This window comes from Cetorhinus maximus, chromosome 12 (assembly GCF_964194155.1).
Source record: "Cetorhinus maximus chromosome 12, sCetMax3.hap1.1, whole genome shotgun sequence".
Classification (NCBI taxonomy): Eukaryota; Metazoa; Chordata; class Chondrichthyes; order Lamniformes; family Cetorhinidae; genus Cetorhinus; species Cetorhinus maximus.
In genome coordinates, this window is record NC_135890.1 from 29,744,389 (window position 1) to 29,756,696 (window position 12,308).

Here is a 12,308-nt window from a genome sequence, read left to right on the forward strand (position 1 = left end):
AATATTTTCTGTTGCTTTTTTTAGACTAAATTACTGAATAAATCAGTTGGGTTTTGATCAAACACTATGGACTAGAGAATTCACTTCATAGCTTGTAAAATACTGACCTAAGTAGTCTCTACTCAGCAAAGGTACAGCCTAGTATCTACTCTGCAAAGGTACCGTTCCAGTACCTACTCAACAAAGGTACCGGTCCAGTATCTACTCAGCAAAGTATTGGTTCAGTCTCTGCTCCGCAAAGGCACATTCCAGTATCTACTCCGCAAAGCTACGGTTGAGTATCTACTCCGCAAAGTTTTGGTCCGGTATCTACTCCGTAAAGTTACGGTCGAGTATCTACTCTGCAAAGTTACAGTCAAATATCTACTCAGTAAAGGTACGGTATAGTATTTACTCATCAAAATTATAGTTCAGTATCTGCTCAGCGAATGTACGGTCTAGTATCTACTCCGCAAGAGTACAGTCCAGTATCTACTCTGCAAAGGTACAATCCAGTATCTGCTCAGCAAATGCACGGTCCGGTTTTATTCAACAAATGTACAGTCCAGTATCTATTCAGCAAATGTACCTGTCCAGTATCTAGTCAGCAATGGTACGGTCCAGTATCTATTCAGCAAATGTACAGTCCAGTATCTACTCAGCTAAGATGCGGTCCAGTATCTACTCAGCAAAAGTACAGTCCAGTATCTACTCAGCAAATGTACAGTCCAGTATCTACTCAGCTAAGATGCGGTCCAGTATCTACTCAGCAAAAGTACAGTCCAGTATCTACTCAGCAAATGTACAGTCCAGTATCTACTCAACAAATGTACAGTTCAGTATCTACTAAGTAAAGGTACAGTCCAATATCTGCTCCGTAAAGGTACCAGTCCTGTATCTACTCTGCAAAAGTACCGGTCCAATATCTGCTCCACAAAGGTACCAGCCCAGTATCTACTCAGCAAAGTATATTTTATTTTTCATACCCAGTATTTACTTAGCAAAGGTATGGTCCTGTATCTGCTCAGTAAAGGCAACATCTCATGTATACAAATAGCACATTCACATATCTCACAAATTCTGCTCGTCTGAACATATGTTCACGAATTATTATATCATATTACATTGGTTATTAACTCTATAGCTTGCTTATAGGCAAGTGAAAAATAACATGAGACCTTTGAAAGCAACCAAGCTGGTTGTTAGCTAAAGCTAGATATATTCCAGGCATACTCACTATGTTGACTCCTCAATTAATAACAAGACACATCTCTAACCGGACCATTAAGCTAAACCTGTTTTTCTCACTTACTGAGGCACCTAAACATTAATAATGGGCTTGTACAGGATCTGTTAAATATAATTCTTTATATCGAAACTTTACAACTTGCATTCCCTAGGATGCTGCTCAGTACATGAAAATACAAATGGAAAGAAAAATTTGAAATGTTGGGTCTTTTATGCTGGTACAATACAGATGATAGGCAATATGAAAGAAGTATTTCAAATTATTAAAGGATGGGCAAGGTAGGTGGAAATGGACTGTTTCCAGTTGGTGAAGGGTCTAGAATGAGGGTCCATAGATCCAAAATTAAATGTAAAAGATAAGAACAGAGGGCAGGAGAAACATTTTTGCATAGAAAATTGAAAGGCTGCAGAATTCATTTCCTGAGTTAGTGGATGAGACAGAAAGTGTGTTAATATTCAAGATCAAATTTAAAAGATGAGTAAAGGAAAAAGGGTAAAGGGATATGAGAATCGTGCATGTCAATATGATTAAGACTATTTTATCACATGGAGTATAAGTGTTGCTAAGGATTGGTTGGGCTGAATGGTCTGTCTCTGTGTTGTGACTTCTGTATATTTCAGTGTATTTTTATCTCTCTCACTTTGGCAGGGTAAGGGGAACATGGCAGCTGCAATTAAAGCTGTGGTTAACGCTGTGTGTTACATTGGTTTCTCTTTTAATCTGAGAAGTAAAACAATATGTAAAACCACACGATCACGTCATGCTCTATAGTTTTTGTATTAGTAAACATTGACATTCTACATAGAGCTGTCCTGGGAAAACTTGCTTTCACGGTGGCGAAGGGAATATTCAAATGCAAGATGTAAGGAGATGTAAGGTATTAACCTGGGAAAAGATTGAGGTATAGTGGCAATGTCACTGAACTAGTAATCCAGAGGCCCAGGCCAATGCTCTGGGGGAGATGTGGGGGCTGGGGGGCGGTGGTGGGTGGGGTGGGGACTGGGGAGGGGGCATAGATTCAAAATTGAATTTAAATTCAATTAATAAAGTCTGGGATTATAAACTGGTCTCAGTAATGGTTGTCGTAAAAACCCATCTGGTTCACTAGTGTCCTTTAGGGAAGGAAATCTGCCATCCCTACCTGACCTGGCCAACATGTGACTCCAGGCCCACAGCAATATGGTTGACTCTGAACTGACCTCTGCAATGGCCTAGCAAGCCACTCAGTTCAATAGCAATTAGGGATAGGCAACAAATGCTGATCTTGCCTCTCACATCCCACGAGAGAATAAAAAAAAAATAGTGAATGCAAAGGTACCAGTCCAGTAATTATTCAGCAAACATATTATTATTAAAGGTTGGGACAGGCAGACAGAAGCAGATTGATGGCCGTAGTTGAAGGGTGTAGAATGAGGAGCCAATAGATACAGGAATTAAATGTAAGTTGTTGCATACTTGATAAATTATTGTAACTTAATTGGCAGCAACCAAATTTATGTGCTGTCTATCTGCCCTCCCATGTCTTTCAAATATCCATGCCATTACTGGAATGTTCTTTGTAGAATAATTTGGGTAATGGGGATACGCGTCACAATCACTGGTGACATCAAGCTTCTGTCACTTCCTTAGGATGTGATCTGTGCAACATTGATAGCAAATGATCCAGGCTTTCACACTCTGATTATTGACATGCTGATCATGTCTACATTGTGGCGTACTGAATGATGATGCAGAGTGCACAGCACATACTACTGAATAGACAAGATTAATCCCACAAACAGGATTCAAAAATCCACCTTTGATGTATTATGTGCCAAGATAACATTATTTTATTCAATACTGACCTTTAAATACATCCCAACATCTGATTTGTTTCCTTCCCTTTGAAAAAAAATTCCATTTCACCCATTGATCACACAGGCACTCGCACATTTTGCGCAAGATGTTGCTCATGACAAGTTTCAGCTATCTGCATAACAAACGCTCAAGCTTATGTTTGTCAGTTGTCTGATGAGCAACTGGTGACCAAATTTCCTCTGTTCTTTTGAAAGAATGACTGATTGTCTAGACAAAGGAAATTCAGTAATTGTAGCATGTATAGATTTTCAGAATGCATAGACACAGGAGGTTTGCCACAAAGATTCAGAAAAACAGCAGTTTTGATTGAAAGTTCGATGATGGACCAGGCAACAAAGGAGTGGGATTAATGGGTGCTGCTTGGTTTGGAGAAGATTTGGAAACAGTGCACCTCTGTAGACACTGCTGGGTCCACTTTTGTTCCAATGCCTGTAGGTGATTTGTACTGAGATATAGAGAGCAACATGGCAAATTTTGCTGTAACATAAATATAGAGGATTTGGCAAACAGGCAGGCTTTGAAATATTTCAAGAGGAAACAGACAAGTGGCAATTAGAATTTGTATAAGTGTGTGAGAGGTTACATTTTAGGAAAACATATAAGGAAATATATTGGTGCTCAGAGTTAATCTGGAGCTCTGCTTATGGCCAACTAGGCAGCCTAGCTCATTAATGTAACCTGGAAGGAAACCATCACTGGAGTCTGTAATTATTCCCACTCTACTCCAGGAAACACTATAAACCATTGCACCAATGGACAAGGTGTCCTAGCTGTATAAGTCACTGCTGATAAACTGCAAGGTTTTAGCACGCTTCGCTCCACGTGTACCTGTACATGTGAGTTCCTAAAACATGGGGCAGAATATTACGGCAGCAGGATTTTATATTCCCACTGACGTCAATGAAGTTCAGAGTGGCTTGCTGCATTTTATGGCCTCATCCCTGCCGCGACAGGGCCATGAAATTTCGGCCATGGCTTTTGCTAAATTGAAGCAGAGCATAATTTTAAGAAAAACAAGGCCAATTCTCCTCTTAGCCTTAACGAAAACAGAAACAGAAATACCTGGAAAAACTCAGCAGGTCTGGCAGCATCGGCGGAGAAGAGTACAGTACTCTTCTCCGCCGATGCTGCTAGACCTGCTGAGTTTTTCCAGGTATTTCTGTTTCTGCTTTGGATTTCCAGCATCCACAGTTTTTTGTTTTTATCTCCTCTTAGCCTTCCCTGCTTTAGTGAAAACATTGTTGTATGAAGTCTCTCCTCTTAACTATTTCTCCTTGCCCCTGGCATTATGTTGGCAAATCAATGCTGTATGATTGCTATGGCTTTAATATGTAGGTAAGAAGTAATGTGCCACCATAGGGACACCATGAGCACTCCATGGCAGCAAACAGACGCTACTTGTATAGATTTCACAGTAGTCTGATCTGAAGACTTGTGAATGGTGGTCAGTTTCCACTCACAACATATACCTATGTATAAGGTGACAGGATAGCTATTCAGTGCCCCTCACATCTTAAGATAAACTGTATGCAACAGCTGAATAATTAATGTTTAGCATACATACAACTTTTAGATAAATAAGTGGGTTCTATTTTACATTTGGCCATATGTTGGAGAAATAATGGTGCAGATTTCCATTTACTAACTAAATCACAAAATAAACATTGTTGATCATTGTGATTACATTTTGTCTTAAGTCACATTTGGAGTGGATGCAGTGTTGCTTCCTTTGTGATGTGTGACAACAAAAAGTAATGGTTCTCATGAACAAACAAACTACAGTTTAAACTGAATTCTCTGTGATTTGCTGGTGGAGATTTGATCTGCTGAGTACAGTAATCGCTTCAGATCTGCAGTCCCTTTGCCAATTGGCTCAATTCAGCACTGAAGGGTATTGGGCCAAATTGTCCAGTGACAGGACAGCCAGTGGCATCTGCCATTAATTAGATTCGCCCTTGCATGTTTAGACTTTACACTGTTTTTGTGACAAGTTGCTGAAAGTGCAAGTTAATCAAGTCAGAATGAGGGAAGCCAGGAAAATGAGGCCTGAGTGAACCGGGCAAGCAACAGGGTATCTCCTTAATCAATCAAATTGAAGGATTGTGAAATTATCAGCATGAAGACCAAGAAGTGTGAATTAGAGTGGGTGCATTCAATGTCAAATCAGATATAGAAAGAGAAATGAAGAGAGGGAATGAAAGATTGGATTAAGAGAGAGAGTAAAAAGACAGAAAAGAAAAGTTAAAAATGTTTTAAATTTTACGTTAAAAACATTTCCAATAACAATTAAGACTTGAATGAAATAGACTGCACACCTACAATAGTTAATTTTCAGTGCAGAAGAGGTTCACTGGCAGAAATGGCTACTTATCATGTCATTAAAGGGGTGCTTAGGCTGGAATGGACAAGGTTTAATTTTCTGTGATGAGTTTATTTTGCATCTACCGCACAAATATGACAGCTTCACACCATTCACTGCATTTCAATGGTGAGGAACATTGTGAGACACCGTTCACACTAAACTAAGTGTGGAGCAGCTCAGCCTGGACAACAGCTTTTGGATAATTGCGTTTAATCATGCATCTTTCCTTCACCTAACATTTTTGTGCCATTTAATATAAATGACAATTGCGCTGTTAGCCTCACAGGTATTTTGACAGGAAAATCTGAACCATTACACCAGCTCTTTGAGAGAACAATTTTTTTATTGATGTGGCTCTTTATCGCTTCTCTCAGAAACATCCCAAAATGTTTCAGTCAGTAAATGATTGTTATTGTTCTGCGGATAATAGATCAGTTCTGTGATATTTTCTGCCAAGTCCTGATTTGCAACAGATGCCATGTATCAAAGCAAAAAAGTATACATGAAAAAGCACTGTTACAGCAATTTTCTGCTAAAAGAGTTTTATAATTCGTAACAATTTCCTTCTGAAGATTTGTTCCACACAATATACCTTTTTTCCATTTTAGAAGAATTGGTTTTGTGGTTTGCAAAAGAGTTTAACCCAAGGCAGAGGTCTGACATATTTATATTAAAATTAAGTATTTGTGACATGGCAGGCCAGTATGCTAACATATGTTCCAATTGCCTCTAGACTTTAGTTTCCAATCCAACTGATGGGACAAAAGTGTCTGGCTCCAAGCCCTAAGGTTGTAGTCCACAATAAATTGAACATGGAGGGTCTCAATCCATTTTCTCATAAGCATGGGTCCGTAGCACAGATGGGCAATTAACTGGCAATCTCACTCTAGCATTAATTATGTCAAATTTTCTGGCCTAATTTATCCGAGTAACAGTATGAATTAGAAACGAAAACTCGAGTACGCAGAAGATAAATTATGCTTCACCTACAGATGAAAAATAATTAATATTAAAAAGTCCAAAAGAAATGAAGGTTTCCATTGTAAAGGCTTCTAAGTAGACCTTGTAATTTAGCCTGCTATTTTTTAAAAATCAGACGTAGGGACCCTGAGGAGAACATGAGCTGTGTGCATATGGCCAGTTCCAGGGAGAGGAAGTCCAGTGAATACAATTACAAAAGCAAAATACTGCAGGTGTTGGAAGTCTGAAATAAAAAAACAGATAATGCTGGAAATACTCAAGAGGTCAGGCAGCACCTGTGGAGAGAGAAACAAAATTAATGTTTCAGGTGGTGATGTTTCACTAAACCCTGGCTGGGAAAGGTTAGAGATAATAGGTTTTAAACAAGACAAAGAGCGGAAGATGGGTGAAAGAACAAAGCGAAGGACGGTGACTGGGTGGGAGGCAGGAGGGATTAATGACAAAAGTGCTGATGGTGCAAGGCCAAAGGGAATGGTACAGGGTCAATTAAGCACAAGCACTCACTGTTCAAAGATGAGTATGATAAGAACCCAGGGCACAAAAGTATTATATATGGTATTAAAGACATTCTAGACATTTTTAGTAGTGGTTTCTTTTCTTCTCTGTACCCAAGGGATTAAGACTAGCTTCAGTCACAGAAAAAAATGTTCAAGTTTATCTGATCTAAATCTAGAAGACTTATTTTGTCTCGGCCAGGTATGTGAGGAAAGGGCTATACCATTTAATTCAATTCAAATACAAACATCTTCTGGGGTTTGTTCAAATATGTGTTTGATTAGCAGCTTTCTTTTAAACTTAACATCAATTTGTCATCTTCTGGGAAGTATTTTCTCAGCTCGGCTAGTTCACATTGGAAATGTCTAAAGCCTTTGGTGACTTCCAGTCAGGCCACATAGCTTCAGTGGATGGGAATAAATGGAAACTAACTACCATATGAAAATATCTAGATTGATGCAGCAGTCAAAATTAATTGTTATCTTCTACTTACTCAAGGAGATAGTTATGTTTGATAACTACTATGCTGTGTTATTGTTGTTGTTTATTTTAACAGATTAATAAATTTGTTTGCTAGTTAGCATATATCATACCTTAATATAGTGTCATTCTGCCGCTTCCCAAAGTCGAAGGGGCCTAAATTCCTAGCGCCACAAACTTTTCAATGTATTTGCACCATTTTTGAGCAGCGTACACTCTGCCCATTTGTACCTTAAAATTGCCATCTGTGTCCTATGTATGTTTGAATGTCATGTGGCCTCCTGCCTGAAACAGGTTGGATGCCCTTGCCACACATCTCAGGAAACTACTCAAGATCGGAATGTACCAAGAATGATGGACAGGTAAAGACCCATTGTTCCATCCAGTTTGTTGCATGTAATTGTGATACCTTGTGCATTACTATATATACACCCCAGCCAAAACCATGTGATCTCCTGTGAGATCAACCAGAACAAAAATCCAAGCCAATTTGGGGAACAATATCTGGGAAATTCCTCACCAACCTATTTAGGACTGAGATAAGGAGCAATCTCCTTCACTCAGAAGGTTGTAAAACTTTGGAATTCTCTATGCTAGAGAGCTGGGGATGCTCCATCATTGGAAGGGAATCAATATATAGAATAACAGATACCCGGGAGTGAGTTACAGCTGGAATCTAATCGAGGGGTTCGGGGAGTTTATATATAGAATAACAGATACCCTGGAGTGAGTTACAGATTGGAATCTAATCGAGGGATGTGGGGATTGGGTGGAAAAGTGGAGCTAAGTTTGAAGGTTAGCTATAATGTCATTGAATGGCTTCTTATTTCTTATGATCCTTTCTAGGCGATCAAAACTATTCGAGGAGGTCACTCTGGCCCTGAATTCCCTGCGTTATCTAGCTTCTGTAAGAAGATGATCATCCTGTCCATCCCAGCCAGAAACAGATCCAGCTCTGGCTTGACAGAATTCAGAGAATAGATGCCTACTACATGAGACGGCAGCCTGTCCTAGATGGTGGCAACATGAACGCCAGTATAAAAAAGGGTGTTAATGGATCCAGCACCTTTTTCAGTTGACTACCATCATGATTATGCCACGTGGGTGTCCTTAAAGTCAGACACAAAATGTTCACCTGTGACTGAGAGAGAGAGGCTGTACACTGGCTTTGATGAGATGCGCGTCATTATGGTCTGGCACCAGTCCAGATTTTCAAATCCATGCAGGACGTTGTCTGTGTTTTTTCATGTTGGTCTAGAATCCTGATTGCTCATTGCAATTGAAGTTCATTCTCTTGGTTCAACAGTGTAACATCTTTGCATTGGTAGCAACCTTCTTGAATCTAATAGTGTACTGTTTATATTGTTGGACTAGCAATCCAGAGAAAGTGAGGACGGATCCCACCATAGCAATTTGAGAATTTCAATTCAATTGAAAGAGAAAACCTGAAAATTAAAAAGAAAACTCTGCTTTCAGTAGAAGTGACCACGAAGCTGTCAAGTGGTTTTAAAATCCAACTTGTTCGCTAATGCCCTCAAAAGAGGAACCCTGCTACCCTTACTCAGTCATGTGATATGTGATTTCAGTCCCACACCAAGGCCTAGAATTTCACCCTTGAGGCAGGTAGTGGGAGTTGGGAAAATTCTGGGCTAGTCCCGCCGTTTCGGGAGAAAGTGCCTACAAGGACGGGGTTCTCATTTTGGATCTGTTTAAAAGGCCTGTCTCAGAACTGTGGGACCTCCACCCAGTTAAAATAAAGACAAAAAGGCCCTCCAGCCCTAACAACCCCTCACCACCACAAACTATCCAACCCCATATATGCCACCTCGTACCCCCATCCACCGCCTATGGTTTCTAATGCCCCCATACAAAGCTATGCAGCCCCCCCATCCAAGCACCCAGTGCCCATCAAATCCCCATGCCAAGGCTATGCCCTGCATCTCCATTTGCCCTCATAGCAAGCAATGCCCTCAAACAAACCCCATGGACCCTCATGCACCCCATGCCAAGGTGTGCCCCTTCACTCACCCCACATGGCCCCTCATGCTACCTATGTAAACTGTTCCACTTACATGCCCATTGACCCACTATACATTGTATAGAACACCAATGAACCCTATAGTGACAATCCTCCTCCTTCAGGTCCCATACCCTAACAGAGTGTTAATGACCATGGACTTCCATTTAATTGGTCCATGATTATGCTTGGCAAAGTACTGCAGTGGTTTGCCATTGCCTTCTGCAGTATGGCTGACCAGGAATACCATTGTTCTTCCTGCCTGCAGGAAGAGAACTCAGCGCCTGTGCAATTAAGTTCAGAACCACTTAGGTCCAGCATTACATACTGGCGTACCCTGCACCAATAAAATAAAAAGGTGAAGCATACTCAGGCCATGAAAACAAAAACAAAATTTATCTCATTTTGACAATTCCAAACAATTTACATAACCTTCTCTGGTCTTCATTCCCAGACCAGTATAGCTAAAGTAAACATAAATGAACATAAAATCACCCGTGACCTGTTCCTCTTGTGTTCATGGTGACTTTAACTTAAGTTTCTGAGTGCCACGTTTTGGTGGTCCTTTCAATATACCTGATATCAGGTATATTGAAAGGATTTACAGGCTGATAATCAAACTGTTTAGTCATGTTATGAACAAACCTTCCATGGCCATCAAGTCCTGAAGTGGGAGTTGAACCCAGAGCTTCTGGCCCAGCATTAGGGATGCTACCACTGCACCACAAGACCTCCTTTAGTGACAATATGACATGTTAAAAAGGCTTTTTAAAAAAGTAACTCATTCCTAACTATCAACTATGTTAAAAATAGTCATTTTCCTGCAGGGCAATAAAAGTGTCAACCATTCAGAAACTTTAAAGTTTCGATAATAGAAGCTCTAAGTACTTGAAGCATCTTAACCTTTTATAAATAAACATTGTGCAATTGACAGCAGAGATCAGGGAACCAGACCTGTCAATCAAGCAATGTTTTCTCTGGGGCTCAGGTGTTTCAACAGGCTTTTCTGGGTTCTTAGCCAAGCTTCATTATGTATTCTTGGCTGAGAGCCCAGACATCCATTAAAGCATTGAAGCATCAAACCCCAGTGAAAACATTACTCTGGCTCTCTGATCTCTGCTATTCAATTGCACAATATTTATTTACAAAGTTAAGAGGTTTCAAGTGCTTGCAGTTTCAACTATTGAAACTTTAAAGGGTCAAGATGATTGACACTTTAATTGGGCTATAGTAAAATGAACTTTTTAAAACATAGTAGAAAGTTATGAATGAACGAACATTTTAAAACAGTTTTTTTTACATATACTATTATCACTATAGGGTTCATTGGTTCTATGCAATGTATGGTGGGTCAATAGTGCCACAGCTTGGCATAGGGGGCATGAGGGACCATTGGGGATGGGTGGAGGGCACACCTTGTAATGGGAGATGAGAGGACGGCCATTTGAGCTTACCTGTTACAAGGTCCCCCTCAAGCAAACTATGGCTTACGACAGCTCTGCAGTGCCATAAACCATGACTCATTGAAAACCTAGCCTGACTCCATGAAAATTGTGGAGGACTAGGGCATGCCTATCCCTGCAAGGGAGCCGACCAGATAGGGAACTTAGAGTCCGGGCTTTTGACCCCAAACCTGCCTGCACACTTGAAAAGGACTCCTGAAAATCTGAAACCTTGGAATCGGGCCCCAGTCGCCATTTTTAAACAGTGCCTGAGACATCTGGACTCAGTGAAAATCCAGCTCCATGTGGTTGACCCTTGACTGCCCTTTGAGGATGCATTAAACCATTGTAATGGTTCAAGAAGTATCATCGCCATCTTCTGAGAGCAAACAGCAATGGGCAATAATTCTAGCCTTGCTAACAATGTCCACATTCTGGGTATGGAAGAAAACTGGTGCTATATCATTGAAGTATATACATTTTTTTGTTCATTCATGGGATGTGGGCTTCGCTGACAAGGCCAGCATTTATTGCCCATTCCTAGTTGCCCTTGAGAAGGTGGTGCCTTCTTGAACTACTGCAGTCCATTGGTGTAGGTACACCTACAGGGCTGTTAGGAAGGGAGTTCCAGGGTTTTGACCCAGCGACAGTGAAGGAATGGCGATACATTTCCAAGTCAGGATGGTGAGTGACTTGGAGGGGAACTTCCAGGTGGTGGTGTTCCCACCTATCTGCTGTCCTTGTCCTTCTTGATGGTAGTGTTCGTGGGTTTGGAAAACTGCTGTCGAAGGCGCCTTGGTGAATTCCTGCATCTTGTCGATGGTACATACTGCTGCTACTGTATGTTGGTGGCAGAGGGAGTGAATGTTTGTGGATGTGGTGCCAATCAAGCAGGCTGTTCTGTCCTGGATGATGTCAAGCCTCTTGGGTATTATGAGAGCTGCACTCATCCAGGCAAATGGGGAGTATTCCATCACACTCCTGACTTGTGTCTTGTAGATGGTGGACAGGCTTTGGGGAGTCAGGAGGTGGGCTACTCATCGCACGATTCCTAGCCTCTGACCTGCTCTTGTAGCCGCAGTATTTATATGGGTAGTCCAGTTCAGTTTCTGGTCAATGGTAACCCCCAGGATGTTGACAGTGTGGGATTCAGTGATGGTAATGCCATTGAACATCAAGGGGCAATGGTTGGATTCTCTCTTGTTGGAGATGGTCATTGCCTGACACTTGTGTGGCGTGAATGTTACTTGCCACTTGTCAGCCCAAGCCTGGATATTGTCCAGGTCTTGCTGCATCTGTACATGGACTGCTTCAGTATCTGAGGAGTCCTGAATGGTGCTGAACATCGTTCAATCATCAGAGAACATTCCCACTTCTGACCTTATGATGGAAGGAAGGTCATTGATGAAGCAACTGAAGATGGTTGGGCCTAGGACACTACCCTGA